This window comes from Nothobranchius furzeri, chromosome 15 (assembly GCF_043380555.1).
Source record: "Nothobranchius furzeri strain GRZ-AD chromosome 15, NfurGRZ-RIMD1, whole genome shotgun sequence".
Taxonomy (NCBI): domain Eukaryota; kingdom Metazoa; phylum Chordata; class Actinopteri; order Cyprinodontiformes; family Nothobranchiidae; genus Nothobranchius; species Nothobranchius furzeri.
Window position 1 is genome coordinate 40,920,572 of NC_091755.1, and position 10,000 is coordinate 40,930,571.

The 10,000-nt window shown below is 43.9% G+C and overlaps 1 protein-coding gene across 11 annotated transcripts in view; it reads right to left on the reverse strand.

The window, feature by feature from the left end:
• camta1a (calmodulin binding transcription activator 1a) overlaps positions 1 to 10,000 on the reverse strand; it is a 431,227-nt gene that overhangs the window by 41,650 nt on the left and 379,577 nt on the right. The window lies entirely within an intron of this gene.

The following is a 10,000-nucleotide window of genomic DNA, read 5'->3' on the forward strand; positions in this document are numbered from 1 at the left end:
ATCTAAACATACAGAAAACTAAAGAAAGGTGAACTGATAAACCTAAAACTAGAAACACTCGGGGTTAAATAAAACTTAAATAGACCAGAACCAAAGGAAGAGGAGATCTAATACAGGGGATCTTAATACTGAAAATGGGTAAGTTAAATAAGAAGTGAGTGACAAGGGGGAACATGAGGGAAACCTGGAGGGGGCTGGGAACCACAGGGACACAGAACATGACAGAATAGACCTCACCAGGGGTGCTCAGGAGTGTGATTCCCCTGTAGTTAGAACACACACTGCAGCCCTCCATTTTAAAGGGGGACCACCACTCCAGTCTGCTCCAGATGTCCACACAATACTGCAAATCTGTGTCAACCAACACAGTCCCACAACATCCAGAACCTTAAGGAACTCCGGGCAAATCTCATCCATCCCCGAGGCCTTTCTACCAACAGGTTTGTTGACCACCTCAGCGACCTCTGCTCCAGAGATTGAAGACCCTGATGCAAAGTCCCCAGACTCCGCTTCCGGGGAGGTGGCTTAGTTTGGTGGCTGTCCAGAATCTGTTGCACTAGCTGTTCCTTATGTGCCAGTGGGATTGAGAAGGTCTTCAAAGTACTCCACCATGTCACAAGTCCCAAGGAGAGGTCAGCAGCACACTATCCCTACTATAAACAGTGTTGGTAGTGCACTAGTGCAAGGATGGTGTACCAGAATCTCCTCGAAGACGTACAGAAGTCTTGTTTCGTGGTCTCACCGGACTATTGGCACACCTGCGTTTTTGTCTCAGCGACCATCCGAGCAGCATTGTACTTGGACTACTGGTACCTATCAGCTGCCTCTGGAGTCCGACAGGCCAAACATACCCAACAGAACTCTTTCAGGCACCGATGATCCTGTGGCAGCAGCTCTTTTCTGCAGCCTCGACCATGGAAGCACAGAACATGGCTCACTCTGACGCAATGTCCTCCTCCTCCTCCTACTACTAATACAGCATCTACTAGTACAAATACTACTACTACTGCTACTAATAATACTTCATCTACTACTGTTGTTACTACTGCTAATACAGCTACTACTACTACTACTTCTACCACTACTATGACTCCTGCAACTACCAGTGTTTGGAATCTTATTTTAAAATGTAACTACCACATTTTAAAAGTAGTTAGTTACCTAGCAAAGTAACTGTGATGCTAGTATTACGTTCTATAACATCTATATCAACAACGTTTTTCTTAACTGTATGATTCTTACTGTCCAGAACATTTCAGGTATTTGAAATGTTCATTCAGTCAGAATGATCTTATGGATATCTGGAATGTTCATTTCTACTAGTTACAATAATTACATCTGGAATACATATCCAGGCTGCCTAATAAATGTTAAAATGGCCACCTTTGGTTTTTAGGGATCCTGAGATATCTCAAACTTAATAGTGCAACTGTTATGGAAATCCCTAATAATGATTGCAATAGTAATAGCACAGCTGTTGATGTCTTCATTAGATGTTGTGACTAATAAGAATACAATTAATACTAGGATAAATTAAATTATTGCTATATAAAATAGGAATTACATAGAGATCTGATTGTAGATTAAATGTAAAAATGGCTTGCTATTACTACTGATGATACTGCAACTACTACTGCTACTACAACTACTACTGCTACTTTAACTACTACCAGAGCTACTACAACTGTTAATGATACTACTAGTACTGTTACAACTACTATTGCTATTACTACTGATGATACTGCAACTACTACTGCTATTACTACTGATGATACTGCAACTACTACTGCTATTACAACTACTACTGCTACTTTAACTACTACCAGAGCTACTACAACTGTTAATGATATTACTAGTACTGTTACAACTACTACTGCTATTACTACTGACAATACTGCAACTACTACTGCTATTACTACTGATGATACTGCAACTACTACTGCTATTACAACTACTACTGCTACTTTAACGACTACCAGAGCTACTACAACTGTTAATAGTACTGTTATTACTACTACTGCTATTACTACTGATAATACTGCAACTACTACTGCTATTACTACTGATGATATTGCAACTACTACTGCTATTACTACTGATGATATTGCAACTGCTACTGCTACTACAGCTACTACTGCTACTTTAACTACTACCAGAGCTACTAAAACTGTTAATGCTACTACTAGTACTGTTACAACAACTACCGCTATTACTACTGATGCTACTGCAACTACTACTGCTATTACTACTGATGATACTGCAACTACTACTGCTATTACAATTACTACTGCTACTTTAACTACTACCAGAGCTACTACAACTGCTAATGCCACTACTAGTACTGTTACAACTATCACTGCTATTACTACTGATAATACTGCAACTACAACAACTACTACTGCTACTACTACTACTTCTAGTAGTGCTTTAACTTAATAATTTGTTCATGAACCATAACACAGATTTACTGACACGTTCTGATCATAGATCTGTGGGTTTACACTTACATCTGGTGAACGTTATATATTAATAGTTGAGTCAATGACAGTACATGCTGAAGTGATTACAGGTTTTATGAGACCTTCTACAATAAAAAAGTAAGGAAACTTGCTTTGCTCAATAATTTCTGGTTTGTAACAATGCTTACATTTTGGCAAAATATGTATCACCCATGACAAATTGGATTAGTCACCTTTACAACAATGATTAATTTATAAAGATTGTTATTATATAGAATGAACACAGTTAAAGTTACAATGGAAAATCTGGAAAACAAATTAGTTTAAACATTTTTTTCATGCCTCTTAACAACAATATAACATAATGTAGCTATACATGGGAGTCAGAAAAGGGTAGAATGCCTTCTCCGGGTCAGAGTGAGGTCCTGCCTCAAGTGGAGGAGTTTAAGTATCTCGGGGTCTTGTTCACGAGTGAGGGAAAACTGGAGCGTGAGATCGATAGGCGGATTGGTGCTGCGTCTGCAGTGACGCGGGCATTTTACTGATCTGTCGTGGTGAAGAGAGAGCTGAGCCAGAAGGCGAAGCTCTCGATTTACCGGTCGATCTACGTTCCTACCCTCACCTATGGTCACGAGCTTTGGGTAGTGACCGTAAAGACAAGATCGCAGATACAAGTGGCTGAAATGAGTTTACTCTGAAGGGTAGCTGGACTCTCCCTTAGAGAGAGGGTGAGAAGCTCAGTCATCTGGGAGGGGCTTGGAGTAGACCCTCTGTTCCTGAGAAGAACCAGTTGAGGTGGCTTGGCCATTTGATTATGATGCCTCCTGGACACCTCCCTTGTGAGGTTTTCTGTGCATGTCCAACTGGGAGGAGACCTAAAGGGAGACACAGTCTCTCCGCTGGAGGGACTATGTCTCTCGCTTGGCCAGGGAACACAATGGGATTTCCCCAGAAGAGCTGGCCCAAGTAGCTGGGGAGAGAGAAGTTTGAGCCTCTCGACTTAGGCCAGGGGTCAGCACCCGGACTTCCTTTTTAAGCAAAGAACCAACAAGCTGGATAAAATCTGTTGCATTTTACCAACCAAGCAGCGGTTCCTTTCAGAATAAAAGCTGAACTCACTGACCCTCTGGGTCCATCTGACGCTGTCAGCCAACTGTCGCTTTTTACCTGGAGACAATCCAGAGACTAGTCTGTTGTACTTCTGACGCTGTTTCACTGGCTCCGGTACCGAAGGGGGGTCCGAGGACCTGGCATTCTGGATCTGTACAGAGATCTCATCCTGAAGGGTATGTGTGGAGCGACAAATGGCGTCTTATGTGTTTATGAAACTACGATCATAGCTTAAGAGCAAAACATCGTAACATCATTCAGACTTGCTTCTCCGGATACGAGAGTTCCGATGACAAACATCACTCACACATACACCATACATCTCACGTCTCATTCACGCTAAGATCCATCCATTCACTTAGAATTTAGAGTTAGTCTTGTTTAAAATTGTTTTAGAAAAAAATCTTCTTAAGCGTTTTAAAGGTGACTCTCTTCTCTTGTCTCTCAGTTAATACAAAGCTTTACATAATCCCTGCAATAAAAAGTTCCAATCTTCTGGTTAAAAGTGCCCAAAGATCCATAAGATTGATTTCATATTTACTACGGAATCTTATGTGTAATGGTTCGTTAAATAAATGTAAATTAACCCCTTACATAATTAAACTTTGTAGGTGGGGAAGGTAAGAAAAGGATCCGATCAATGTGTTTTTCCCTCATTTACAGTGACGGAGATAACGGCGCAGTGCGCCTGGCTCTGGTGTATATCAAGTTTAATTTGATCTCGTTGCAACAATTTTCACAAGAAAACAAAACAGTTCAAAGCAGGGCTTGTGTTGTGTTGACCGAATAATTCCCACATTTGACCGTTTATTTTGACAGAGAAAGAATAGAAAGAATTACCCCGACGCATGCAGACGAACTGATATTTTTTTCATTACGCACATCATAGATGTAGCAAAATCACTCAAAAATATATTCCCATCTGAACATCTGAGCTGGACACTGCTCAGAGCAGCGCGCAGTCAGCGCGTACGTAAGGTGCACAGCGAGCTGAAGATGTGGAGATTGGCTTGGAGAGTGTCGCAGAACCAGAGCGCATGCGGGAAGATTCCTCCCACTGAAGCGAGTGTTTTCCAAACCCAGTCTCTCAGAGAGACTTGTCACTTAGAAAATGTTCCTTGATTATGAAACTTTGGCTGAATAGCGCTTGTTCCTGTCTCCAATGTGGCGACACATCCAGGAGTCGTCTGAGGAGAATCCCAGAATCTCACATCCTCGTCAGCTCAGAAAGCGCCTATGATTACGCACAAGTGTGACGCGTCAACCCGGTCTCACAGTAAGACCAGGTTGGAACTGTTCGGGTTTATGCAGACAATCTTTACATTTAGAATTAGCATACAAATATAAAATTAATGCAGTAAAATATGAAGCATTTTATTTAAATATCCATTTATTATTTTTACAAGCACAGAGGGCCGCATCAGATGGATGGAAGAGCCGCATGCGGCTCCAGAGCCGCGGGTTGCCGACCCCTGACTTAGGCTGTTGTCACCGTGACCCAACTTCGGATAAGCAGAAGAAAATGGATAGATGGATGGATGGATGGATGGATGGATGGATGGATGGATGGATGGATGGAAGGACTGACAGCAACTATTGGACCATCCGGTTATCGGTCTGGACAAACTGCCGCACTTCCCTGGGTCCTCCACTCATCACACACTCACGTATTTAGTAACAGAATGCCACTGGTGTGAGACGTTTTCCACTCAACAATATCAGAGAAGGAGAAACAGCCGGCTAGTACCACTTCAACTTTAGAACAAACTACCAGAGTCCCAAAAAGAAAAACACCATTTGAAGTCGCATGCAGGGAAAAAAAAAAAAAAAAAAAAACGTTTGGATCTAGAAAACTTTGAATGTTCTTTAGTGCTCTCTTGTTTACTGTGGCAATGTGCTTTCTGGTATCATGCGGATGTGGCCTACGGATGCTAGCCGACAGGCAGGATGAGTTCCTAGACTGTTTGCTTTTAAAAACTAGCTTGTTTAGCAGATTTACCATTGCAGCTTTAAAAGTTTGGGTAGCTTCAGGTGAATGTCTGGCACCTAATTAGTGTGTGACTGACATGTCTGGAATGACCAATACCACCATGACCTTCAATGCTGGGGTTGTTGGGGGAGGTCCCCCCTCACTGCAAGCTTAGACCCCCTTTGGCCCCTCTGCTAAAGTAATAGCCTACTAAGTATTGACTTTTACAGATAATTTTGCCAAATGTCTCCTTTTTCATGCAACACACACACACACACACACACACACACACACACACACACACACACACACACACACACACAACTGTATGAAAATGCAACTAATTCACAAAGCAACTCAGAGCAACATTAGATCCCAGCATGGTAGAATTACCTGGATCTTTGGGATACTTTTGAGAGTTCTACCAACATGTTTAAATGTTGATCATTCCACAGATGCACAATCATTACAAGTTGCACCTTGTAGTAAAAGTACCAAATCCAGCTGAACAAAGACATAAAGTGTATTGCTGAGAGGCGTTGTAACAAAAAAACACAAATATTTGTGTGCTATAGGTTTAAATCTACCTTTAGCTACTAGGATAAACATTTGCACTTCTTTTATATGACCTTACTATGATGTGAACCCATGTGTTACAATGTTTAGCTCTGTTGAACCTTGTCCGTCCATCCGTCCATCCGTACATCCGTCCGTCCATCCGTCCGTCCATCCGTCCATCCATCCATCCGTCCGTCCATCCGTCCGTCCATCCGTCCATCCATCCATCCATCCATTTTTATCCGTTTATCCGGAGTCGGGTATCGGGGGCAGTAGCCTAAGGTAAGGGGCCCAGACTTCCCTCTCCCCAGCCACTTGGACCAGCTCCTCCGGGGGAATCCCAAGGTGTTCCCTGGCCAGGTGAGAGACATAGTCCCTCCAGTGTGGCCTGGGTCTACCTTTAGGTCTCCTCCCGGTTGGCCGGTTGCCTGGCAAACCTCACCAGGGAGGCGTCCTGACCAGATTCCCGAGCCACCTCAACTGGCTCCTCTTGATGTGGAGGAGCAGCGGATCTACTCCGAGCCCCTCCCGAATGACCGAGCTTCTCACCCTATCTCTAAGGGAGAGCCCAGCCACTCTTCGGAGAAAACTCATTTCGGTCGCTTGTATCCGTGATCTCGTTCTTTCGGTCTCTACCCACAGCTCATGACCATAGGTGAGGGTAGGAACGTAGATCGACCGGTAAATCGAGAGCTTCGCCTTCTGACTCAGCTCTCTCTTCACCACGACAGACCGGTACAACGCCCGCATCACTGCAGACGCAGCACCAATCCACCTACCGATCTCACGCTCCAGTTTTCCCTCACTCGTGAACAAGACCCCGAGATACTTAAACTCCTCCACTTGGAGCAGGACCTCATCCCTGACCCGGAGAAGGCATTCTACCCTTGTTGAACCTTGTTTCAGTGTTAAATGCTGTACAAGCATCACTTGAGGGTAAAGCACGACCTGTACCTTTACCCTAACCCCTAACTCTGATCAGAATCTTTCTGTCGCCTTTTGCCGGATCTGCTGAAGAGCAAAAGAGGAAGCCTCCTCCAGGAAAGCCTCCTTCTCTCTTTCCCTCAGTCACACCTCACTAGCACCTGCTAATACTTTTCATTGCTCCACTTGTCAAGCAGCCACGACTTCTGATGAGACAGATAGTGCTTTTAGTGGCTATAAAAGGTGGAAGGAGAGAGCACTGAGTGCTACAGCGCTCAGGCTCTCAACCAGGGGAAAACGATAATATTTCAGAGAGGAATCAGCTTTAGACCATCAACCAAAATCACACCAGCTTAATTCAAACTCTCTGTACTCCGGCAGTTCTTTTGCTTGAATATGAAACAGGAATATATATGAAAAGCTTGAGCTTGCACTTGGGATAAAGAAACAAGAGGACGAGTGAACGTCTTACAGAAAAAAACAGAAAACTAGTTAAATTGAAGCTAAACAAAAATTTAATCAAATCTGGGAAACATGACTGGATGACTGTGATGTGGATACCAAGTAAGAGCTTTAAGACCCTCCGGCAGATTACAGGCTGGCCACCAGCAGATGTCAGCAGAGCTGCTGTGATCAGAAAAAAAAACTGCTTAATAGGTTTAAAAAAACATGATGAAGTCAGATTCATTCAGCCTTTAATCTAAAGTGGTTGGAGAAAGACAGACAGCTAATATGACAGAGAAAAAGTTTTTATCTAATGCCAGTTTAATTACCGTGCAAATAATTATTTGTGTCTGGAGATCCCACTAAATGACGGAGCTTCACTCATCATTAACCTTCTGACAGATTGTAAAGCAAACGGCACAAACGAGCTGATGCTAAAATGACTAATTAAGAGGTAATGAGGACATGGTGAGGCTTGTGCATGCCTTTGGGGTAGGCTGCAGGACACACGCGACTCAGAACAACATTCAACACTCAACATTCACCACACCTTTTTGTCTAAACAGTCTTGTCTCATCTCCTTCGTAATCCCCCATGCCAGATTTCCACGGCCCTCCTGATCTAGACCGAGTGTCACTCCTGGAGGCTCTGGAGTGCTGGTGTACAGTTACCAGGGTGTCTGTGTGGCAGCCCTTCTCACTGAGCGTTACATTTCAAAGCAGACATGACAGGAGCCGTGCCCCCAGGTTTAATCCCAGTCAGCATTCAACAGCAGAGGCACCAAACAGCAACCCAGTCACACGATCGTTTTAATGACTGTGCTGTTATACATAGAAGCACGAAACCTGAAGGACAAGGAGATTTGCAGAGCAAAGATTCAGTATGAGTTTACACAACAGCCAGGCTGGTTAATCTCGCCTCAGTCAGCTCTACTGGGGTTCTACCCGTCCACCCTGGTGACCCGTCTTCTGTCTGTCTAAATGTCTGTTAAAGCCTCTTGTGTCTGGTCTGTCAGCAGGCTGCAGGCATGCACGCGGCTTGTTGTGTCAGGCTAGATCAAGCTGGCTTACAAGAACGATATAGCATGACAGAGCCATGATTGTCCTCCACCCTGTCTCCTTTTCCTCTCATCTTCCCCTGCTGGGTCTTCAGGATGACGAGGCTGTGTTTGAACTGAGCGTAAGCATATTTGCATATTGTAATATTTGAGACTAAGAACACGAGTGTGGGTCTTTTGCTTGTAAAATCACCAAATATTTGTCATTTAGCACAAAAAAAAAAGAAATAAAACTCCTTTAAAGGAAGAGAAAACAAAAGCTGTAGCTCAGTCTGGTGAAAACAAACGTCTACTTGATGAAGTCAGGTATTTAAGATTAAGTGAGGCATGGTTAATCCATGATTTTGTTGTGTGACGCGGCCTCCGTCAGGATGAGGGTTGATACCACTCAGCAGCACTAGAGGGCAATGTTGCTGCACAAATGAAGCTATGTTGACATGCAGCGTGCCCCAAGATGAAGAGACAGGAAAATCGAGAGGAAGAAGGAAGACAGAATGCAGGAAAGGGCATTCTTGCTCTCTATGAAGCCCCCTCGTGCAGCCTGGTGGCTAGGAGGCATCCCGCACTCTCATTGTCCCAAACAACTGCTAAAGTTAATGACTTAACGCATTATTGCAAATGGTGCTTGAGTTTTACATTAAGCCTCAGATGTAATGAATACAGTAGGTTTGTAGATGCTTGGATGCTGTCCTGAGGTAAGACCTTATGCTAAAATGTTTTAAAACTAATGCGGTGATGAGGGCGAGAATGTTATCCAGATCTCAGCGATGATTGCCCCAGACTGCCTGCTCAGTATGCAGCTGGTGTGTGTGTGTGTGTGTGTGTGTGTGTGTGTGTGTGTGTGTGTGTGCGTGTGTGTGTGTAAAGCTGCTGACACCTTCCTCTTCACCTGGCCACATCACTAATAATTGGCCATCAGAATATCTGTCACCGCTCTACTGGCTTCTGCCAGACACACCCAAGTCACAGTCTGGTTGTTAAAGCAATTTTAAGAGCCCTCTGAAAGATTTTAGTGCCCCTCCCTTTTTCCCCTTTTGGATATTATCATCATTATCATCAGACAAACCTCTTGCTTTTTCCAAAACATTACCCCAGTCTTTGCCCAGATGTATAGCCATAAAAACTCACTGGTCCTTCGTATTGCTAATAACAACAGGGAACGATCCATCCAGGGGAGATGGAAGGAGACAGAGAAGGGGTGGCAGGGGTTTCCTGGTGAGTCTAATATTCTTGCTCAACATGCACTAACATGAATCAATATCCAGCTTGTTGCCCTCCGTTGCCTTATGTACTTCCTCACTCCAGACAGAGGGGAGCTGAGCACTCAGTCTGGCCAGTCTGCAGCCAGAGGTCAAAGGCAAAAGCTGAACTTTGACTCATTTGTTGCAGACAGCTCCAGGAGAGGACGCGCTCAAATAACACTGTGAGGACGCTGAAAAGAGACACTTTCTAGAATAAAGTGCTGAGGGCACTTAGTGG